At 45.2% G+C, this 21,323-nt stretch overlaps 1 long non-coding RNA gene across 2 annotated transcripts in view; it reads right to left on the minus strand.

Moving 5' to 3' along the window:
• Positions 1-21,323, minus strand: part of LOC135320642 (uncharacterized) — a 68,864-nt gene that overhangs the window by 15,215 nt on the left and 32,326 nt on the right. Inside the window, exon 1 of one of the 2 annotated variants that reach the window (XR_010379896.1) lies at positions 16,129-16,912. The exons of the other annotated variant lie outside the window; for it this stretch is intronic. This is a non-coding gene — a long non-coding RNA (uncharacterized LOC135320642). Of the gene's footprint in view, positions 1-16,128; positions 16,913-21,323 lie in introns of those variants that run through there. 2 annotated transcript variants of the gene reach the window in all.

The raw sequence follows: 21,323 nt of genomic DNA on the forward strand, positions 1-21,323 counted from the left end.
ATATGCCAAATGACAAAAGAACATCAATTTATTTGTGTAAATATATGCCTACACCTTGAACTGGAGGAGAAAGGTATCAGAAGTCTATATGGAACTTATTTCTACCTTCCTGAAATCACACACACAATCGTTCACAGAGACACAAACATATTCCCCCTGGATTACTGGGCACTTCACAAGCTTAGGACTTCCAACTTCTAGAAGATAAATTTGTAATTAGTTTAAAATACAAAACTGTCAGCTTTTGAAAGCCTTGATCATCTGCTAAACCATCCAATTATCAAAGAGACCCAATTAGCCTTCTCTGTAGAATGTAATTTCCCATGATGACAAAACAGACCCTAAGAAGTACTGGATCCAAGTCTCGTGTTTATCACTAGCTATGATCTTTTTTAAGCACATTAACAGATTCAGAAAGGTTTGTCCCAACAACATTTATTCTTCTTGATATAGTATACGTGTTCAATTGCCTATACAGAGACTATGTCCCATGATGGTGTTTAAGAGCTCTTTTGTGTATTACAATATTTATTTTTAAGTGCAGACAAGGAGGGTGGGTGTTACTCAGTTGTAGGCCACCTGCTTAGCATGCAAAATATCCTGGCTTCAGTCCCCAGTACCTCCAAAAAAATAAATAAAAACAAGTGCATATTTAAAAATGAGTAAAGATTTAAAAAAAATGCAGACTAAAAACCACTGCAATCTAGGAGCCACAATTGGAATAAAAAAACAAGTGTTTCTATCAAATATTGACTATATGCCAATCACAGAGACAACCACAAATCACACCTGATAACCATCACGTGTGATTCTCAGCAATAATACTAAGTAGACATGGATGAGAAACCCGGCACTGCGGATTAGAAGACGGGGCTCGGAGGAGCCGGGGATGCTGACCGTCCTGCTCCCCGTGACACCGCTTCTGCCCAGGGCAAGCTCTGACAGACCTGCTCTGAGGGGAAACCCAGCTGTATGGAACGTTGGGGCACTGGGGAGTCCCAGAAAACACAAAAATTGTTCAGTGAAAAACCAGCTCAAATATATTACACTGTGCCACATCCTTTAAACAGGGAACATGACTGAGAATTTTTGATGCCTCTGTGTCCTTTCTGCCATCATTAATATTTGCCCTCTCAGCACGACCATTGATGAACTGGACCCCATATGAAGTGCACTCAGATGGAAGATCATTTGAAGCTGTTTTATGAAGTTTGTAGGACTCTGTCTATGCCTCACACAGGCGGTCATCCATCACTTTTCCCCGGTGTGGATGTACCACCTGAAATCGCTCCTTTCTGCTTTTTAAAGTCCCTTCATCTACTGCAGACTTTTCAACAGCAAAGAATCAGCTCAACCACAGACAGTGGACAGCTTCTCACCAAAGGGATTTGAACAGCCCATCGGATTACCTGGAAGCCCTTTTCTTCTATTAAACCCACTTTGAGGTAGTTCATCATTTTCTGATTGGTGGACTTGGCCTCTGACTGGCCTTCTCAGAAAGCTTCCAGCCTCACATCCGGGGATGTGATAGGACCCTGATATTGGGTAAAAAAGTGCTGAAGGCGGACATCATCCAGTCAGGACTGCACGGGTAGAATTGCCACAACGTGCTCAAAAATTATGCAGTCAACACCCCTGGGCTCCCATGGACTGATTTCACATTAACCAAACGCATGAGACACTGATGCAAGAAAACCAGAAGCTTAACTTATTAATGTAACAGAAGACGTGAAACTATGAACCAGACTGAAATATCAGAGTTCAACCATGAGTACATTTTCTCCTCAATGTACCAATCACGGGCAGGCAGTCACATGGCAAGCATGGACAGAAGTAGAGCAGGAAGGGTTTTTAGATTAACTCAATGGACTAAATTTCTGTTATACCAACAGATCTACTGCCTGGAAAATAACGCTAATCACGGTGCACTCTTCATGGACAGTGGCCGAGACACGACTGTGAGCAACTGTGTGACTCTCCTTTCCCTGTCCTTTCTGGGCTAACGGATGCACAGACGTACAGTGATCAAGGCATGCAGATAGATCTAAACACCCAAAGCCCGTCTCTGTGAGCCTCAAAAGCAGACAGCCAGGGTTTAAATACAAGCTCTGCCACTTACTAGCTCTGTGACCTTGGCCAACATACCCTCTGTGTGCCTCAATTTCCACACTGTAAAGCTGGGATAAAAATCAAACCTTCCTTACTCGCTTGTTGAGAAGATTGAAGGATACACTTCTGTAAAACGCTCAGAAAAGAATGTAGCACTTTTATGGTGCTCAACAAATGTCAACTTAATATTACAGTGGTTTACAAGTCTCCCTTCTAATCATCTTCTGTGTTTCCTGGCACGTCAAATTTCCAAAGAAAATCCTTATTTCTCCTTTTATAAACTCTTGGGGTGCACACTTCTGTTGATCCCACCACGTCTTTAAACTGAGGGAGGGGATGCCTCCTCCCCACTCTTCTGGGCCATGGAGAGTGCTTCCCCCTTCACACCCCTGACACCTTGCCCACAGCTAGCCCTCCTCACACTAACAGAGTGAGGTGTGATTCCAGGGAGATAAGCAGGGCATGTGAAACCCTTCCTTCCCCTCCAGGTTTGGCCACCCTTGGGAAGCACCTGGGATGCTCAGCTCCATGGCAGGACATCCCTGTGCATGATGGGGCAGATCCTCTCAAGGGAAGGCTCGCTGTGGCACAGAGATACCTGGGACAGGGTAAGTCTCTACTTCTGGGACACAGTATCACGACACTCATTTACCCACAGCCCTGAAGTTCATGGAGAACGTGGCTTCATCAGTAACAAAGAAGACATTTAACGCCTGCCTACTCTTTTGTGTCATCTCTCAGTTGGCTGCTGGAGACAACATGTGTATAAGTATTGGATCCCCTTAAGCCCCAACATATATGAAGTAACAAAAAATTCTGTGGCTTAACATTGTTTCAGGGCCACTGTGTAACAGTTCTGACTCTGCTGATGCTAAATTATGGGTATAGGATCTATGGAACCTCCTCAAATATCTTTCATCATAAAACCAGCTTTTCTTATTTTCGTGCTTCTTAGTAGTTGCCAAAGACAGTCAAATGATGGCTTCACACAAAACAGCAGCAAAAGTTTAAGAGCCCTCTTGACATACCCACTGTGGTAAACAATTTACATAACTTCTAATTCTCAGAATTCTACAAAGCAGATACGAGGGTCCCCATCTCACAGACGAGGGGAAGACTCAGAACGAACTGACTCAGGCTCAAGTGGCTCAGTGGCAGCACGTGCAGACAAACCCAAGTCAAAACACTACACCCCTTCTTATATGTACCAAATCATCTCCCACCAATAAGCACACAGCAGCGGGGTCAATACTCAGGGAACTCAATACACTTTTCACCTTTAAGGTGTTCCAGAGGGCGCTTAGAGCTGTTTTATAATATTCACGCTCACTGGTTTCTAACACTGGAAGAAAAGTCCGATTTTGCCATTGTTTGCACAGCAAGTCTGAAAAGTTCACAGCGAGATGACAGAATAAAACTAAGATATAAGCAGAATAATTTTTCCAGGCAGACAGACACAATGGACATTGTGGTATTCTGAAGCATTAAGCAAAGTAATCAAAATAAAATCACGTTGTTTAAGCCTTCTTTTAAAAACAGGAAAATTAAGACTGTAAGAAGGTGCAACAGTGCCACCTATGGCTAAAAAGACCTTCCAGGTTGCCGGGAAACATGCAACACAAAAATTGCCTGTAGGATGAGAAACGAGAATCAGGTAACTAAAAGCTTGTGTACCACATACTGCACTTTGCTTCAGGGGAAGGGAGGGGTAGTCAGTATTTAATCTGATATTGCTAATACTCCTGAATATAAACAAAAGACACAGGCTCATGGAAACTCATCTTAGAAGAGGAAAGAATCCAGTCCAGCCACTTCATTTTACAGGAGGGGAGACTGAGACCTGGGATCTGTCCTCCTGTCAATCCGGAGCAAAGTTCCCCTAGGCCTCATGTCTTGAACTGTAGCAAAAACCAACAGATCTGTACTAGGCCTATATTCATAAAAGTCACGTCTGTATTTATCCAAAAGCAGATAATCTAAGTATCTTGCAAAATACTTCTCAAAGAGCCAGAAATCATATAAGTTTGTTGAAATACAAAAACATTTATTTACATAGTAAAACAGCATGAGCTTTATTCTCTCTATTAAAAAGTGACACGTCAAATCAATGTTTTGATATTTTAAACCTGTTAAGAGTGCAGGAAAAAAAATCAAAATTTTCTTTAATCACAAAATTGAGAAGCTTACTCCCTGAAAATGATCAATGTGGATTTTTCTAAATTTAATGGATCTGTTCAGAATCAGACGAATTTAAATGACTGAGGGGGTGGTTACACGGCAACATGAATTCTGAGATGTAACAATACATATTCTGAGTAAATAATCTTCAAGGTCGTCTGCTTAAGGCAATTTAACTAGTCCCTGTCTCATTAGAATGATACAGATTTCATTAAAACTTCATACTGCACACAAAAATAAAAAGAATCCTTGTTACCTTAAACCATATTCATATATATCATATATAAACATATTGAATATGCATCAGAAATAAGCCACATTCTTTAGTATTCAGAGTTGATCCTTCTAAACTATCTGGCGTTGTGACAGCATATTTTTATTAAGCACACCTTGGGTGCTTTGTATACAAGGCGTCTAACTCTCACAGTCAGACAACTTAAACAATATTACTCAAATTTCACAAATGAGGAAATATACTTAAGTCATGAAAACAAATTACCTATACATCATCAGGAAAGAAAAGAGTAAAGATTTTAGTTACAATATTCACTGACAATCTTTTCTTCAATACTAAGACTACATAAAACCAATTCAGTCTTTGTAAGTATATCTGTCAATAAGGGCCACTAGAGAAAAACATATAACATCATAAGCAATGGTTGGACTTTCAAAGCCCACTTCTCTTTTGCACAATAATTATTTTAAATGTTTTGTTTTAATGCTTACAGGGCACTAAAATAAAAAAATACTAAATTTTTAAGTCATTATCTGAGAATAAATCATTTCTGAAAATGTGCAATTTTAATTTATGCCACTCTGTCTCACATTCTCACTGGTGTCTCTCCTTTCAAGGCCTCATCAGGCTGAGATCACTAAAATCGGCCATTTATGGACTTAGAGGTGTTCGGGAATGCACTCAATGGGAGGCTGATTAGAGGAGCAATTAAAAATGCATCCTGTGCAGCCAGGGTTCCAGAACAGAGGTAGCCACCACCAGCTGCGTATGATTTGGGACAAGCTGCTCCATCTGAAAATCCTCAGCTGCAAAAAAGGAGACAATGATACTTACCCTCAAACACCTGCTATGAAATAAAACATGAGGAAAGCACTTTAGCCTTAGGCAGGTGTCCACTGAGAGCGAGTTTGGTCATTATGATGATGAGGATGGCTGTTAATAAATTAAGCTAGACCAAAAAGTAGAAATCACCATAAAGGAGAAATATTTTAAGTCAATGAATATTTCCTTTTGGATGGATTGCAGAATAATCTATTGATTTTTTTAATACACCAAGTATTGTCCATTAATTATAGATTTACAGATTCACGGATAAGTCTCCAGAAAAAGAATTAGAGGCCTCTAAACTCTGAATATTAAGAAACTAATGTTTAAAAAAAACAGGGGGGAGATTATACCTCATTTGGGAGAGTATGTGCTTAGCATGCATGAGGCTCTCAGTTTAGTCCCCAGTAACTCCATTTAAAAAAATTTTTTAAGAAATGGAGAATTAAAGCAAAATGATGGAGGAATACAGAATTTTTTTAGAGACTCAACTCAGATTTAAGATGGGGAAAAAAACATCCATTTCTCAGAGGAATTCTTGAGAACTATGTAAACTGGTTCTGAGATGTCTAGTCTTTTAACATTATTCAAGAATTCATATTACCAAGTCTTAAAACTACCTGATAACCCACAGTGGTGATAGTGATCGTAACAGCTGCCAACACGGATCGAGTTCCGGCTAGGACTGCTCTGTTCTGACATCTCTGCCCCTGAGGCCTCACCAGGCTGAGAGCACTAAATTCGGTCATTCATGAGCATCACGTGTAAGTCCTACATTTGTGGTTCTCACTCCCCCCTCCCCAGCCCCTCTGAGGGAAGCAATGTTATCATGTTCTCCACCCGCAGACAAGGCCACTGAGGCACTGAGACTAAACCCGTTCCAGGTCACATCGGCATTAAAGGACATCTGTATTTCTGCTGTTTTGCTTTTGACAAAGGAATCTGAGATATCAATTCAAGAGAGACTGTTAATTAATGAAGTCTGTCTGGTCTTCACCTCAAAGAGCAGATACTATAAATTCCTGATGTAGGATGAGGCTGCCGCCACAAACTGACTCAGCTTGAAATTAATATCCAAGATGAAGCAGCGGATACACGTAAATATTCACGAGTGTCAACTCCGCTCACGGGTCTGGGCCCTTCACTGCCTGAACGGGGGTGAAGTCCCCACCCGTGTCTGGGAGGGAAGCGTGGCTCTTCCATGTCGCACCCAGGCTTCACGGGCTCTTTCCCCCCACAGACTGTCCTCAATGATTTAAAAGCTCTCAATATTTTTACACCATGCAAAACTGAAAGACATTTCTGCAGATGGAGTAATTTCTCAGGCTTAAACCTTTTTTGCCTACACTTAGCAAAGGGGAAAAATGAAACATGACTCTGCAAAGTGTCTGAGCCTCACCACTCACAGGAGTAGAAAGGCCACAGCAGAATATGACTCTTCACATTGCAGGATGAGGCCAAAATAAAGCAGCCCCAACAACAGGCACTCCCAGAGACAGCGCTTAGCAGTCTTCTGCACACTCACGGTTGTGCAGCCCTCACCACCATCTATCTCCAGAACACTCCATCATCCAAAAAGAAACCCCCTGTCCACTAGTAGTCACACCCCATCCCCCCTCCACCCAGCCCCTTGCAACCATCACCTGCTCTCTGCCTCTGTATGTGCCTATTCTGGGCAGTTCAGATCACTGAAATCAACAATATGTGGCCGTTTGTGTCTGGTTCCTTTCACTTAACATGCTGTTATCAAGGCTCGTAGATGTTGAAGTGGTATCAGCATCTCGCTCTATTTTTTTTTTTTTTTGAAAACGTTAAATTTTATTAGAAGGTGGTAAGTACTATCAAAAAGAGTAGAGTGGAGCATAAGGTATTGTGTTTCAAAGGGAAAAAGTCGGGTTGAGCAGTCAGGGTGGACTTCCCAGAACAGGTGGACTTTTTCATCTTCCCCTTTATTTTTTTTCTTTTTTATTCACTCTTACGTCTGAATAATGTTCCAATACATGGAGATACTACATTCTGTTCATCCATTCAGCAGCTATGTATGGACGAGGTCCAGAAGAATGAGTTTAAGAGGTGACTAGCAGGGATGACATTAAACAAAGGGCAAGATGTACCTTAAAAAAAAAGCCAACCAATGGAGGCACAAGGAAATTCACTGCGTTTCTGAGCAAAGTGCATGCTTGCTTTGGCAGCATTACCGTGCAGGGCTGGGGAGGATATTGGCAGGAATCACGGGGAGGGAATCACCTGAGAAGACGCCCCACTGCAAGTAGCTCAGCCAGTTCTCCTCCCTCATCCTGTATTGTTAGAGCCATGTTTCTTGGTTTCTCTTATTTCAAGTAATAGCACTTTAACTACACATCTGATCATCTGCATCAGACCACCTTACCTCCAAGCCACAGAAAATCATTCACTGACCGGAGCAGCTCCAGGACATAACGGTGATGTATCAGGGAGTACTGCAGCATCCCTGCCTGCAAGCACAAACCACACATGTGCCCTGGTGATGTCCGGAAAATAAAATGCATGGAAATATCTCACTGCTGTTACACGACATCTAACCCTAAATTTCCCCAAAATCATGCTGTCAAAGTATTACTCAACCCTCTTACTATAAACAACAACAACAACAACAACAAAAACAGCTAAGAAGGCAAATTTAGGCTCTTCCATTGAAAACCAGCAACCATCAATGCCAGTATCTGAGCTGGAATGCTCCTGACTTCAAAAACCACTGCGCAGTTACTTTTGAATCGTGAAAGGCCCATATGTATTCCGTGGATTATATTACAGTAGGATTTTTCATTTCAAAATTTCCAGTTGCAACTTTAGCACAAAAAAGTTTATGTTTCAGATTTCAAATAAATCAATTATCTTCCACATTCTTAATGTTGATCCTATTATTATTTTATAAAGGGAGCTATGCTGCATATTATAAACCAACTGTTTGGTTTCTGCAAACAAGACCTTTATGACCTCACTATTTCAGAGCAAACTTTAATGATGCTTTGAGAGGTGGGGCCTGGGGCGCTCCCTAACAGCTCTTTAAATACTGACAAGGATGTGCTATTAAGTAATGCAAAGGCTCTAAGTCCACATTAACTAGGAAACCAAAGAAACTACACCAAAGCCTTATCATTTTTAAATATTCCTATTTTTTGAATATTAATGTTTTTAAAAGATATGATTTTTTTTGAGAAAGATAACAGCTGTATTAAATTTCCTCTCACCAAGAAAGCAATTTTTATCAAGAATAAAACACCTATGGAAATCCAAAAGACGGATATTTCTACCAGAGTTATATGCAGATCTGAACACAAACCTAAATCCTATCAGATCTCAAGCGAACGAGCTCAACAAAGTCCTGGGCTACACTGGAACTTAGCTCTTCTCTTCCAAATGTTGGCTGAGCTAAGATCATCACACAAGGCAGGGAAGGAGAGAAGAGGAAAGTCCACCTGGTGGCCTCCATCTGTTTTCTTCCAGCCAAAAGGCGCCGCAAGGGCGGCCCCGCTAACAAACCCTCCCCATAAGAAAATCCGTCATCCACACTGCCCCTGCCGTCCCCAAGCAGCCCCGACGCCCCTCTCCCACGGGTCACCTCCCAGCCTGTGAATGGTTTTCTAATGACCCACCCCAGTTGGTGGCACCCTCCCGCTCTTCCCCGCTACACACACACACACACATACACACAGAGCAAGGGCAGCCTTCCCAAAGCACAAATTTGATTACATCACCCCCACTTCAAACCCTTCAGAGGCTCCCTGGTGGAGTTCTAGCCCCACCCCCGACACTGCTCACCCAGCCTCACCACAGTTCCCAGGTCCCCAGTAACCTCAGGGGCCCCCTGACCTGCTCCTACTTCCCACTTGCCTCCAGGCTCATTTTGACTGTTTCTCAAGGAAGCCTTCCCTCCCCCCAACCTCCACACTTTGTTCCTCTGTTCCTAGAACATTCTAGGCTGTCAACTTCTGACACTGCTAAGCTCCCAAGAAGCAAATACATTTTGCTTACTAATGTGGGTCCACTCTCTCTCCCCTGGCCACTCAGAAGTGCTCTTGTAATGAATAAATGAATGACGGGGTGGGACTCCAAGTTACAGACATACCTGCTCTCACCCATCCCGACCCTTCTTTCTGTAGAATATCAGAAGCAAAACCAGAAGTACCTTTTCTGAGGGTCACTACCTGCTGACACCCTTCACTGCCTCCTGTGTCAGTTCTAGTAAAACCCAAACTCATCCAAAGCCCTCCACCCAAGGTCATCTCCAGTGTCCTCCCCAGCAGGGCACCCTCCACCCTGGACCACACAAGGCACACTCCCCGAGTTTCCACCCCACAAGCCTCCAGGCCTCTGCCCGGGCTGCTCCTGCCACGTGAGCCATCCTCTTGATGCCTTCTCCTGGCTGACACTTACTATGTCCTCACAACTGAATATAGAGCCCATTTCTTCCAGGAAGTCCTCTCTGATAATGTCCTTTAGGTCTTGACTGGGCTCCCTCTACATCAGCACTGCATGGAGACCAACTGGGTGTTTGCCTGCTCCTTTGAGACCACGACCTCTTGGGGGCCACGTGTGAAGGAGTGAGAGATTACAAGAGGGGTGGGAGAAGCAAAAAGCAAAAATCACAGCTGAAGTCCCAAATTCAAGGATTCTTTCTCAGAAAAAAAGAATAAAATATTTCACACGTATGCAATATGGTTACTATTTTTGTGGCTTGTGGACAGCAAGAGCTTGGTGTTCTAGTCCAAAATCCAGGTTACATGCAAAGAAATGTATATATTCATATCCAAAGGAAACCAGAGCTGCTCAACAACAGTTTGCAGTTAGAATTGAAAGGAATTTTGATAAGGGCAGTCTCTCTCTCTCTCTTTTTTCTTTTCTAGCATCATATAATTTTAGAAGTATTTGCGTGACTAAGAGATGTCTACAGCCCGTAATTCTGCACTGGAGTGTTTGGGGCTGAGGAAGCCCAGATTACATGCACTGTGTAAATGCAATCACACCAACACAAAGACAGCGCCCTGGTGGTGGAGCTGATGTTCCAAAGCAGGCAGCCTTATGCAGTAAGAGAACTCTAAATAGAAAGGAAGAAATGCAATGTTCTGTACTCAATTTCATTCGCTATAAGGGCCATGAACTGATAGTATATCTTGTCTAGTGAAACCCAAAAATAAATTGTCAACGTCGATTTTCTTCATCTGACCGTTTTATGCTAACTTTATATATGAAACCCTCACTCCATACGGAAAGCTCAGGCCTACGCTGCAGCACGTTTACATCCTGCGGAAGAAAGTCTATCAAGGGAGAACTAGAGAGTTTCCCTTCAGAAGCTGCTAAGTCTGGTTTTGCACTTGTATGTCATTTGCAACCACGTCATCGTCAAAAGAGTAAGACCTTACTTCTGTTGGGCGAAAAGCACTGCGGTGCCGAACCATCAAAGAACACTGAGATTTGTGAAACAGTCCTGAGGCACATAAGTTGCACTTTCTCTGAAAGGCTCCAAAACTGACCCACTTCACCATTCCACGTACAACAGGGAGGTACCGGAATTAGTAGAGAAAACATGCTCTTGAAATCTGACAAGGCCCTGCTTGAATCTTGCTACAGCATTTACTAGCCGCAAAACAGACCAATTCCTTAACCCCTCTGAGAAGGCTTCCCAATCTGCAAAAGGGGGCTGCCACCACCCACCTGGGAGGCATGGATGTGAATGCAACACGCAAGTAGGGCGGCCAACTGGTACCTGACACGGGGCCTGGCTCGTTTCCCTCCGCTGCCCTCCTCCCCCTTCAAACTTGCTCTGTTCCCCCCGGTAAGGGTCAAGCCCCCGGAACAGACTGCCTGATTCTTCTGTGTGTCCCCGGATACATGACTTACCCTTAGGAGGCCAGAAAAACAACTGTCTCCTCCCCAGTCACCATCAATGTTCTTAAGAGTCTGAGAATTTTTAACTCTATTTTGCAGGGAGATTATTCCAAAACTGTCCAAGCACCATTCTCCAGGTTGACTCCCCTCCCAGCCCCCATCACTTCTCACCTCAGATCCTCTGTCTGATTGCCTTCTGTTCATGGGAAAGCGAGTCCAGTAGGGTGGGGACTTCCTAGGCCTCCCTCTCTCCCTCACAGATGGGTGTGACTACCTTCTCCCCACTCCAACTCTAGCTTCTGAGGAGACTCCCCTACCGGACCCTGGACACTGCAGCCACTGCATCGTCCCAAGACGCGCACACGTGGCCACAACCTTCCCTTCAGATTTCTTCCTGGGTGGCCCTCCCCATCCCCCCGCCCCTTAAGGTTAAATGGTATTGCTCTGAAAATCGCAAACGCTGCCGCTGACTGACACACCAAACCTGCATTGTCTGGGCTTTCCTCTAACCGAGGCACAGCCCTGCCCCCCCTCAGCCTCAGTCTGCACCTCTCGAGATGAGCTCATCCACCTACACGGCTGTGAACACCAGCTAAGAATGACGACTCACAACGTGTATCTCTAGACCGGCACCTTCACCTGGGCCCCAGGCTCATAGACGAGAGTGCGTCTTTGAAGTCCTAACTTGGATGACAAATGGCATCTTAAAAATGCCTCATGTCCACCATTTACTCTGGAATTCGATTTCTGGAGGTACCTCCCACGCTCCCCATATTAGTAACAGCCCCAGCACCCACCTATGTGTTTGAGGTCACATTAAATTTCCCCTGTTCCCTCCACCTAGCCCTGCACTGGAATCTGTCTTGTCATTTCCATCGCTAAGCCCATCTCAAGTCTGGTTCTGCAGGGACCACGGCCGGAACCCCACAAGCTCATAGCATGGTGCAGTGAGTCACAATCTTCTGAAGGGTGCTCCCTGGATGGGGAGGCATCTCCTGGCACGGGTCACCTCAGTAGGCACTGGATTCTCACAAAGGAGGCCCTGGAGAAGGGACTCAAAGTTCTCCCGTGGTCTGAACTTTGAAGGGCCCGATGTCTGTGGAAGCTCCTAATTAGCAGACACACTTGCCAGTGAGCAGATGAGGATGGAGGAACCCAGGCAAGGCTGTTCTCACTCTGAACCCTGGGCTCTCAGGAGCCACGGGAAAGGCCTGTGTCCAGGGCACAGCCCAGCCATCACAGATCCAAGCCTGCATTTGCCAACCCGGACAGCCTAGACTCCTTCTACTTGTGACACTTACATCTGTTCTCTTCCCCCCGAGAATGTGATGGACTCTTTCAGAAAGCCTGGCCTGTCTCAAGCGAGACCAAGTCAGTGAAGGGTGAAGTGTCGACATTTGGACCAGAGCATGAAAGGAGAACAAGGCCTCATGGCCAGCATGACGGTGGTGGCCAAACACTTCCCCCAGGTGAGATGAACCAGAGTGGGGGTAAAAATCCAAGGTCCTAGGTCGGTCAAAGCTTCTTCCTACACGGCTGATTTAGGTGTTGGAGACTCACTCGGCAAACTAACGACACGGCCGTCAGTGGTGGAAGTCAGCTGCAACAGACACAGAGTCAGCTACTTACTGAAAACATGTGTTAAAAGTAAAGTCCTGTGTAGGGAGGACTGCATGGCTGCTGAGCCAAACCACAGACCTGGCTCTGCATGCCAACTGGCTGAAGCAGAGAGGAAGCCACGGTCCCCTTTAGCGGACACTGTGTCCACCAGATCCAGGTGAGCCAGCTACTTAGGAGAAGGCAATGTTGTCCTGATACTCAGAAAAAACAGCCTCGTAAAGGGAACAAAAGAGTGGCATGGATTTTAGACCCGCTTCTGCCCCTTTATGAAGGCAAAGTAAAGTAAATGGCACTGGGAAGTTGAATGCAAAAAAAAAAAAAAACGGTGAATGCTTCCTCCAACAGCTGCTCACCCATGAGCCGGCCACTTCCTCACCAGTGACCGCCGGCCAGGCAGCACCATCACGCACGTCACAGAGCGACAGCCAGGAACCGCGTGCCGAGCACGTTTGTGGAAAAGCAGGAATTGAGCAAGATGCTGCAGACTTTGACTTGACAAGATTAAATACTCCATGAAAAGAATCCCTCAGCAGCCGCCTAAATCAATTCGTATCTCACTTCTTGAAAACAAGCAAACAAATTTAATAAGGGCGCATTTGTCACCAAATATAAGGAGGACCAAACAGGTTCCTCAAAGCAAGGATTTTAACAGGTATCAAACACCAGTGGGTGATGTGATAACAAAGCAAACATTCCAAAAATAAGAAAATAAAAAGATGACTAGGATAATACATGGATCAAGGCAGCTGTTAAGTTTTTGTCTTTTAAAGTGATGGAGACTGCACGGAGGGCGATCCAGCTATTTCCAATGCAGGGTGGGCACAGCCCACCTTTTCAGACGCAACAACATACACAAAGGCCAGTACAAGAGAAAAAGGGAAAAAGAAAAAGGAAAAGAGGAACAAGCGAAAATTAGAAACACACAAGAACAAAAATGAATTTGACAGCCTGTACAAGAATTTACGTGAGTGTGTGAGGCCAGGGACGCAGGGACAGTGAGACCCATTCTCACCTCCTGCTCCAGGGAAGGCAGGGGCCTGTGTGGAGCAGTGCTGCCGGGGGACACCAAAGTGGTCAGAGTCCCAAACCAAAACTCCACCTACATGCGTCTAGATAGATTTTGAGCTACAAATTATGGTCACATTTCAGGCTGGACAGTTTTACTCACTCCCACCAAGAGTAGCAGGAGAGGATTAGGCTCTGCTCCTGCGCCAAAGCATTGTTTTATAAATTAATGACTGTAGAATAGTAAAAGGAACAATGGAGTAAAAGTGACTGGAGAAGAACGTGCTTGACCCGAGCTCACAGGCCGCGTTATCTCACTGACGTTCAGATGCTGGCTGGGTGCTTTTTGTACCACAACAGACAGACCCACCAGGAGGGAGGTTTAATGCGCTGCTGTATTTTGATGCTGAGAACCATGCCTGGTACACGAGGTTCTGGGTAAACAATGGTGACAGTGTCAAACACTATGGGCTAAGCACACATCCAACTACTCTGCGAAATCCCAAGGAAAGACTTGAAAAAGCAAAAACAAGCTGGCATTCTCTGGTGGGTCTACAGACTCAGAGCCAAGCAGTTGCTGAGCAAATATGTCACCAGTGCCTCCTATGACAATAGAGGAGGCAATGGCCACGGGGCTGGGGCATATCTCCAGGCTTCCACTGCTCACGCAGCAGTATGTCCAGGGGGAGAAGTTGGTCCCTGCTTACGTTGCACCGATGCACCTACCTGGACTAATGCCTGGGGGCTCAGCAGGAGGTGACAGGTGAGGTGAACGGAGCCAGTCTGGGAGAAGCCCGGTGCTGGCAGCTGTGCCTTCAGCAGTGCCCAGGCTCCTAAACCTGCCACCTCATCTCCAAGGAGCAGAAGGGTAGTGCGGACATGTAGATCACAGGACCCTGTGAGGACAAGTACAGATCATGGCCACGACATTACTTGCCCCTTCCTTAAGCCATAGAAGAATCTCCGGGGAGGAACTGAAAATTAATCCAGAGTTCGCCAGGCAACACACGCAGGTGGGACTCGGGTCCCCTGTGCCTCTCACTCACAGGGCTGTTCTGGACTTTCTTTTTATCAATTCTCTGGCACCTTCTCCTCCAACTGACCAACAACCAGAAATTAGGATCTGATCTTAAGTAAGTTCAAGAATCACAGATCACCGCCTCCACAGCGGACCCTGCTGCACATTCTAGGAGCTCCGACCGTCACCTGTGAGACCGCCATGAGCGCTCTCCAGACTCAAGGCCCAAGGCCGTAGGCCGGGGAGACACAGATTCCCTCACTCTCCACAGCAAAGGAGGACCACCTCTCTGCAAAGGCATCTCAACCTCTCCTGCCCGAGGGACAGCATGTTGGACACACGGGGAAACAGAGCAGAAGGTGGGGAGTAGGCAGCCCAGAAGAGCTCGTCTGCACTTTCGAGGCAAAGTGAGGCCTTTGACATAATCACAGGGACAAAGTGAATATGAACCTTTCCCTGCTCTGTCCCAAACTCCGTGACAAGCCTTTTCCTGCATAAGGAGTTCTTTCGGAAGTCCCTGGCGGTGTTTCTGATATCTTAACCTGGCATGGTGACTGTCAGGCATGAAGAGAGGGCCTGAGCCGTGCAGGTGCTGAGCCTAGGAGTCAGGAGACATAGGCTCCACCCCCACCTCAACCGGAGCCTCATTCTGCATCTTGGGATTCAGCATCTCATCTATAAGCAAAGGGATGAGACTATCCCAGGACACGCTGCCCATCAGTAATGAAATGAGATCCATGTAAAGAAAGTTTCCCAGTTGCCACATTTAAAAAGTAAACAAAGAACTAAACAAACAAACAAAAACAAATACTAGAAACTGATTTTAAGAACAGATCTTACTTATTCTACTGTATGTAAAATACTATCATTTTGACATGTAATCAATATATAAAGTAACAAGATAGTTTACATTCTTTTTCCTAGACAAGTCTCAGCATCTGATGTGCATTTGACCTACAGCACCTCTCAGCTCAGACCAGCCTCCTCCCCAGAGCTCCTAGCATCAGTGGCTGTGGCTAATCTATTGGACAGCAACTCCAAGTGTCCCACCAGGGTTCCTGTCTGAAAAGTGGGAGGCAGTGTCCACACTAACCCTAAAAGGATCTCTCTGAAACAAAGGCGGATTCACTTTTAAATGCCTGTAAGCCGGCGGGCTGCACCTCCCTCCACCCTTGGCTACTAGACAGCCCTCTTCCTTGTTGATCCCTTTCTGGATGTAGGGAAGCAACCTGGCACAGAACCAGGGCGGGCGGGCCGCCAGGTAAATTACCTTCAGTCTGTGTCCAGTCCCATGAAGTCCTCCTTCTCAAAGAGGATGCAGAGGAGCGGGATCTTGTCCCCAGAGTTGTCGGGGGCCCCATCCAGCCACTTAGACTTGAGCGAGATGAAGAGTGACTCAGTGAAGCCCTCGATCCTCTTCACCACACTGCAGTCCTTGTAGATTGAACGCCACGTCGGTGCGTGTCTGCTCGGCTACCTCCCCATGCAGCACAAAGACAAAGAGCTGAGAGTCATTAAGCGTGGTGCCATACAGCTCCTCTGCATGTGGAGCTTATCGAAGGCCTTGGCCAAGAGGCAGTCCGCAATGGTGACAAGGCCCACGACCTTGCGGTTGGTCTGGAGTTCGCTCCACCCATTCTCGGGCGCATAGTGGTGCCTATAGTAGATACAGAGTGCCCACTGGGAGCCGCAGGGGATGATGCGGCTCACCAAGGAGATTTGCTTATAAATGCAAAAGAAATTCTCCTCTGAGATGATCCCAACGGCTTGGACCACCACGGGGAGAGTCTTGTAGTCCTCAGCACTCTGAACGTAGTCAGGGATGCTCGTGTTGCAGGCCCTGCAGAGAGGGGAGAGGAGATCGAAGTACATACTGTGCTGCGGGCTGCGGGCCCCTCTGGGTTGCGGTGACCTGGTGTGTACCAGCCAGAAGGCAAGGGAAGTCCAAGCAAAGCTGGGGGTACAGTTTGTCCTCAGAGTCTGCACATGGCTACCGTAGCTCGGATCACATTACCCAGCTTTTGGTCTAGGCTTCCGGGCCCTGCAGAGAAGGATCATTTATTGTTTACTCTACCAAGCACCTAGCCAGACCCTTAAGCATAGTCAGTCCTCAAAACTGCTGAATAAAGAAATGAACAAAGGAACTGCTTTCCCGAACCCGCTTCAGCAGAATATAAACAAAAGAACCACAGTGGGATCAAAACATCTGGATTTCAACTCCAATTTATTTGAACTCCTAAGTTGCAGAATAATGGATAAGAAAACTTGCCTTGGGGAGGAGGGTACAGTTCAGTGGTGAGCACGTGCTTAGCAAGTACAAGGTCCTGGGTTCAATCCCCAGTACCTCATTTTAAAAAATGAAACAAATAAATAAATCTAATTACTCTCCTCAAAAAATATTTTTTAATTCAAAATTCAAAAAACACCTTGCAATTGACACAACATTGTAAACTTGAGTATACTTCAATTAAAAAAAAATCCTTGCCTTACAAGAATATATCTGGATTATTGATATGTAAAATGTAAAATGCCTAGGGTACCACCTGCATAAAAAATGGGAACTGTACAAATTTACTATCCCTCCTTTATGAACTATATTTCCTTTGGGGGGTTTATAACTTCGCAGAGCTAATTTTCTCAGATTAAAAAAGAAAATATTACCTGATTATCAGTACTGCTGAAGAATCAGATAACCCTATGAAAGCATCTGACCCACTGAGGTTAGTCAATAAAAGTTTGTTGAATGAATGAATAAACAAGCAAAGTGAATGCTGCTGCCTGCCACAGACCATCATAATGGTACTGCCTGGAAATTCCAAGCCCCCATTCCACCTGACTCTACATTAACCATGTGGGTGACCTGGGCATGCCTGTGTGCTTCTCTAAGACCCAGGTTAATCATGAATAGAAATGAGGGCAATAACACAAACCTCAAAGGGTTAGTGAGTCAGTAATGAATTGTATCCCAACTTTGCAAGGTGGAACCATTAAGGAAAATTGGGCAAAAGACCATAGGCCCTCTCCATATAATCTCTTACGACTACATGGGAATCTACATTACATCTTAAAATAAAAAGTCTAATTTTTAAAAGAGGCTATTGAGCTTAAATGAGCTCACAGTCTCAAATAAGGAACACACAGTACAAATAGAACAATGCCCAGCCCATGAGATACACTCAGTTAAATTTCAAACTGAACCCACTTGTCCCTCCAACTTAAGAGCACGAGGATGTGTCCTCTTGGCCAGAGGACATTGCACCTGAAACTAACAAAGCTAATGTTCCCCACTTCCAACAGCCCCTGTCACCACCCTAGGTCTTATTTTGTATTCATAATTTTTTTTTTCTTTTTATTAAATAGAAACCCCCAGTTGCATAGCCTTCAGGTCACCAAAAACTGACCACAGAGATCATGATGGCAGCCTTTCTTGGTGAAACAATAAAATGAAAAGCCATTTCCACAAGGCCTTTGTGTAAATATACTAGGGAACTTCATCCTGGACTGAGAGGAAGAGGACTGGGGAGAGGGGGCAATCTGAGGCACACAGACCCATGGGCCACCTGTCCCATGATGGACTTTAGACTCAACCCTCACTCCCCAGAAACTTCAAAATACACACAGACAGATTGCTATGGACAAGATTTTTTTTTTTTCGAAGAAATCCCTGACTCCTTAGCAGGTCTTGTTTCTACCGAGACACAAATGGTTTATGTGTATAATGTTTCACAAAAGCCTTAAAATATTATCACCCCAACTTGACACATTAGGAAACTGAGGGAGAGAGGTTTATCACATTGTGCAAGATTAGAGAGAGGCCACGTCAGTCACCGTATTTAAACCCAAGCCCCTACTCCAGTGCTCACACTAGAAAGTGTGACATACTGACCCTTTCCTGCTTTCTCCTTGCAATAAATCACTGAAGAGTCTTTTCTATGCCACCTGGAATCACAATCACATCAATTTTCCACAAAGAGCTATGTCACTCCTTGGAGGACTTATCAAAATCTAAAGTGTTGGGATGGGAGGAGAGATTTGCATTTTTTGTTTCTCAAAGGAAACATGGCTTAAAAAGAAACTGAAAAGGACTTATCTAGTCTAAACCCTCATTGTGCAGAGAAGGAAATGGAGGCTCAGAAGAGATGAGGAAAGGGCCTTATTAACAGATATTGCCTCAGCATAGCACCAAACCTTCCCTCGGCACTTCTGGGGGAGGATCTGGGAGGCCCAGGAGAATATGTGTTAGAAAAAGGAAAGAGAAGAAGCATACACGTCCTTGTATCTACAACACAATACCATGAATTTCCACCAAATTACCCAGTATGGGTGCAGCCAATATTAAGATGGGCTAAACAGATTATAGAAACCTGGAATTCTCAACCATAGTGGAAATTCCAACATTTAATATGCTTTTTTCCCAGTTCAAGCATCAGCTCAGTGGGCACTCCATACCAGGGACGACACTAGGCCTGGAGTTCTCCCAAATACAGATCTCTATTACCACGTGTGCAAAACACATAGAGGCCCACCAGAAGAAAAACGCCCACAGATAAGATGGAATTACTGAAACTGAAAGCAGACAACCAGCATATATTATAGGAAAAACGGTGCTGCCAGAAATGGATTCATGTACATAGAAAGCAAACTGTGTTTAGCAGGCAGGAAAGGGGGGATTAACAGATACACATTAATAAATATAAAATAAATGACAAGGACCTACTATATAGCACAGAGAACTATATTCAATTTCTTGTAATGAGTTGTACTAAGAACAATCTAAAACATGTATATACATATGAATATGTTTATAACTGAATCTCTGTTGTACACCTGAAACTAACATTGAAAATTGACTACACTTCAATGAAAATAATTTAAAAAATAAGTAAAAATAAAAGCAACGCCATTAAGAAAAAAATAGAAGAAAACTCTAATCCCCTTAGCAGTAGGTGGTGGAGAATTCTGGTTGCAAGCACCAAGTCCACTGGATCACTCCAGCACTGACTGAAATCTTTCTCACCATCAGAGAGTTACTTGGCTTCACTGAGGTTACTTTTCTCTCCTGTGAAAGGCAACAGTTGCAACTAACGATGTATAGAATCTCATCATTCACAAGCCCCAAAATTAGTGAGGACTTCCCATGGGCCAGGCTCTGGACAGATGAAAAGATAGGATCCCAGATTTATTCATGCGTAGAAGAAGTTTAAGCCATAAAGACATTAATTCTTCCTGTCTTGATAGACAGTTTCAATGCAATTCTGATTAGAATACCAACCAGATATTTCATGGAATGTAACAAGTTAATTTAGGGTCAGGAACAGCCAAGAAACTTCTTTAGAACCACCACTGGGGAAGGGTAGTTAGGTCATTCATTTCCACTGTTCTTTCTGAAGTGATGAAAACGTTCTAGAATAATAATGGTTGCACCACTGTGAATATGCTAAACGCTGCTGAATTGTACCATTTAAATGGATGGACTTCACAGTGTGTGAAGAATATCACAATAAAGCTGTTATATGAAAAAATATTTCTTGACACTTATTTTTCACTCTATACAACTAGTCTGCCCCACAATTTAAGAAAAAGAAAAAACCAAAACAAACCAAACTGTGCCAGGAGCTCTTTAGGACTGCAATGTCCCTAGGTCTTCAACGCCTCTGGTGGTGCTGTTCCTGTTAACACATACTAGCTGGGCTGGACTACTTAGGGACTGTAACTGTATTCCTAAAATCAGCGGTCACATGTTTCACTCTGGGAGAGGGAAGGAAGGAGGTTGTCGCAGCCTCATGCCTTCAGTTCATTTCTAACTGAACAAAGCCCTGCTTTCAACACTGTAATCCCTCTCACTACAAAAACACGTGTCATCAACAAGCACCGCCATCATAAAAACTGAAAGTGTTCAAGGTACTTACCTGGAGCAGAAACACTGAGGGAGGAGAAGGAAGCTCGCTCAGCACTGGCGCTCCCTTTTCCTGACTCCACCAGGAGAAGCTGGGCTTTACAGCTGGAGACTCTCAGCCCGGGGAGCAGCACCCACGCTGCTGAGCTTGTCCTCAGGGAGCGGGAAAGGGAGAGGAGGGGAGCCCCGGGGTCGCGGGGCAGGGAAAGTGGCGGTGTGTGGACGCGGGCTGCAGCCCCGCTCGGAGGCCAGCTCCAGCCCCAGCCGGCCGCCCCCGTTTGGGTCCACAGACCCCGCCTGCCCGGGACACAGCCCTCCCAGGGGCAGGGACGGGCCGGCAGCCGAGGAGAGGAAGCCCGGGAGGAGAGGACTCACGAGCGGGAGAGGGGAAGGGGACGCCAGCCGCGGACTGAAGGGAGCCCGGCTGGGGCGAGAGGCGGCAGTTGCACACCTGGCCCTGGGCAGCTGTGGCCGGGGCGCCGGGGCAGGTGGTGCGGTCAGAGGTGCCTGGTCCAATGAATTCAGCTGAACACACGCTGACTCATGCCCTCGCGTGCTGTGACACGCAG

This window comes from Camelus dromedarius, unplaced genomic scaffold, assembly GCF_036321535.1.
Source record: "Camelus dromedarius isolate mCamDro1 unplaced genomic scaffold, mCamDro1.pat HAP1_SCAFFOLD_4, whole genome shotgun sequence".
Lineage (NCBI taxonomy): Eukaryota > Metazoa > Chordata > Mammalia > Artiodactyla > Camelidae > Camelus > Camelus dromedarius.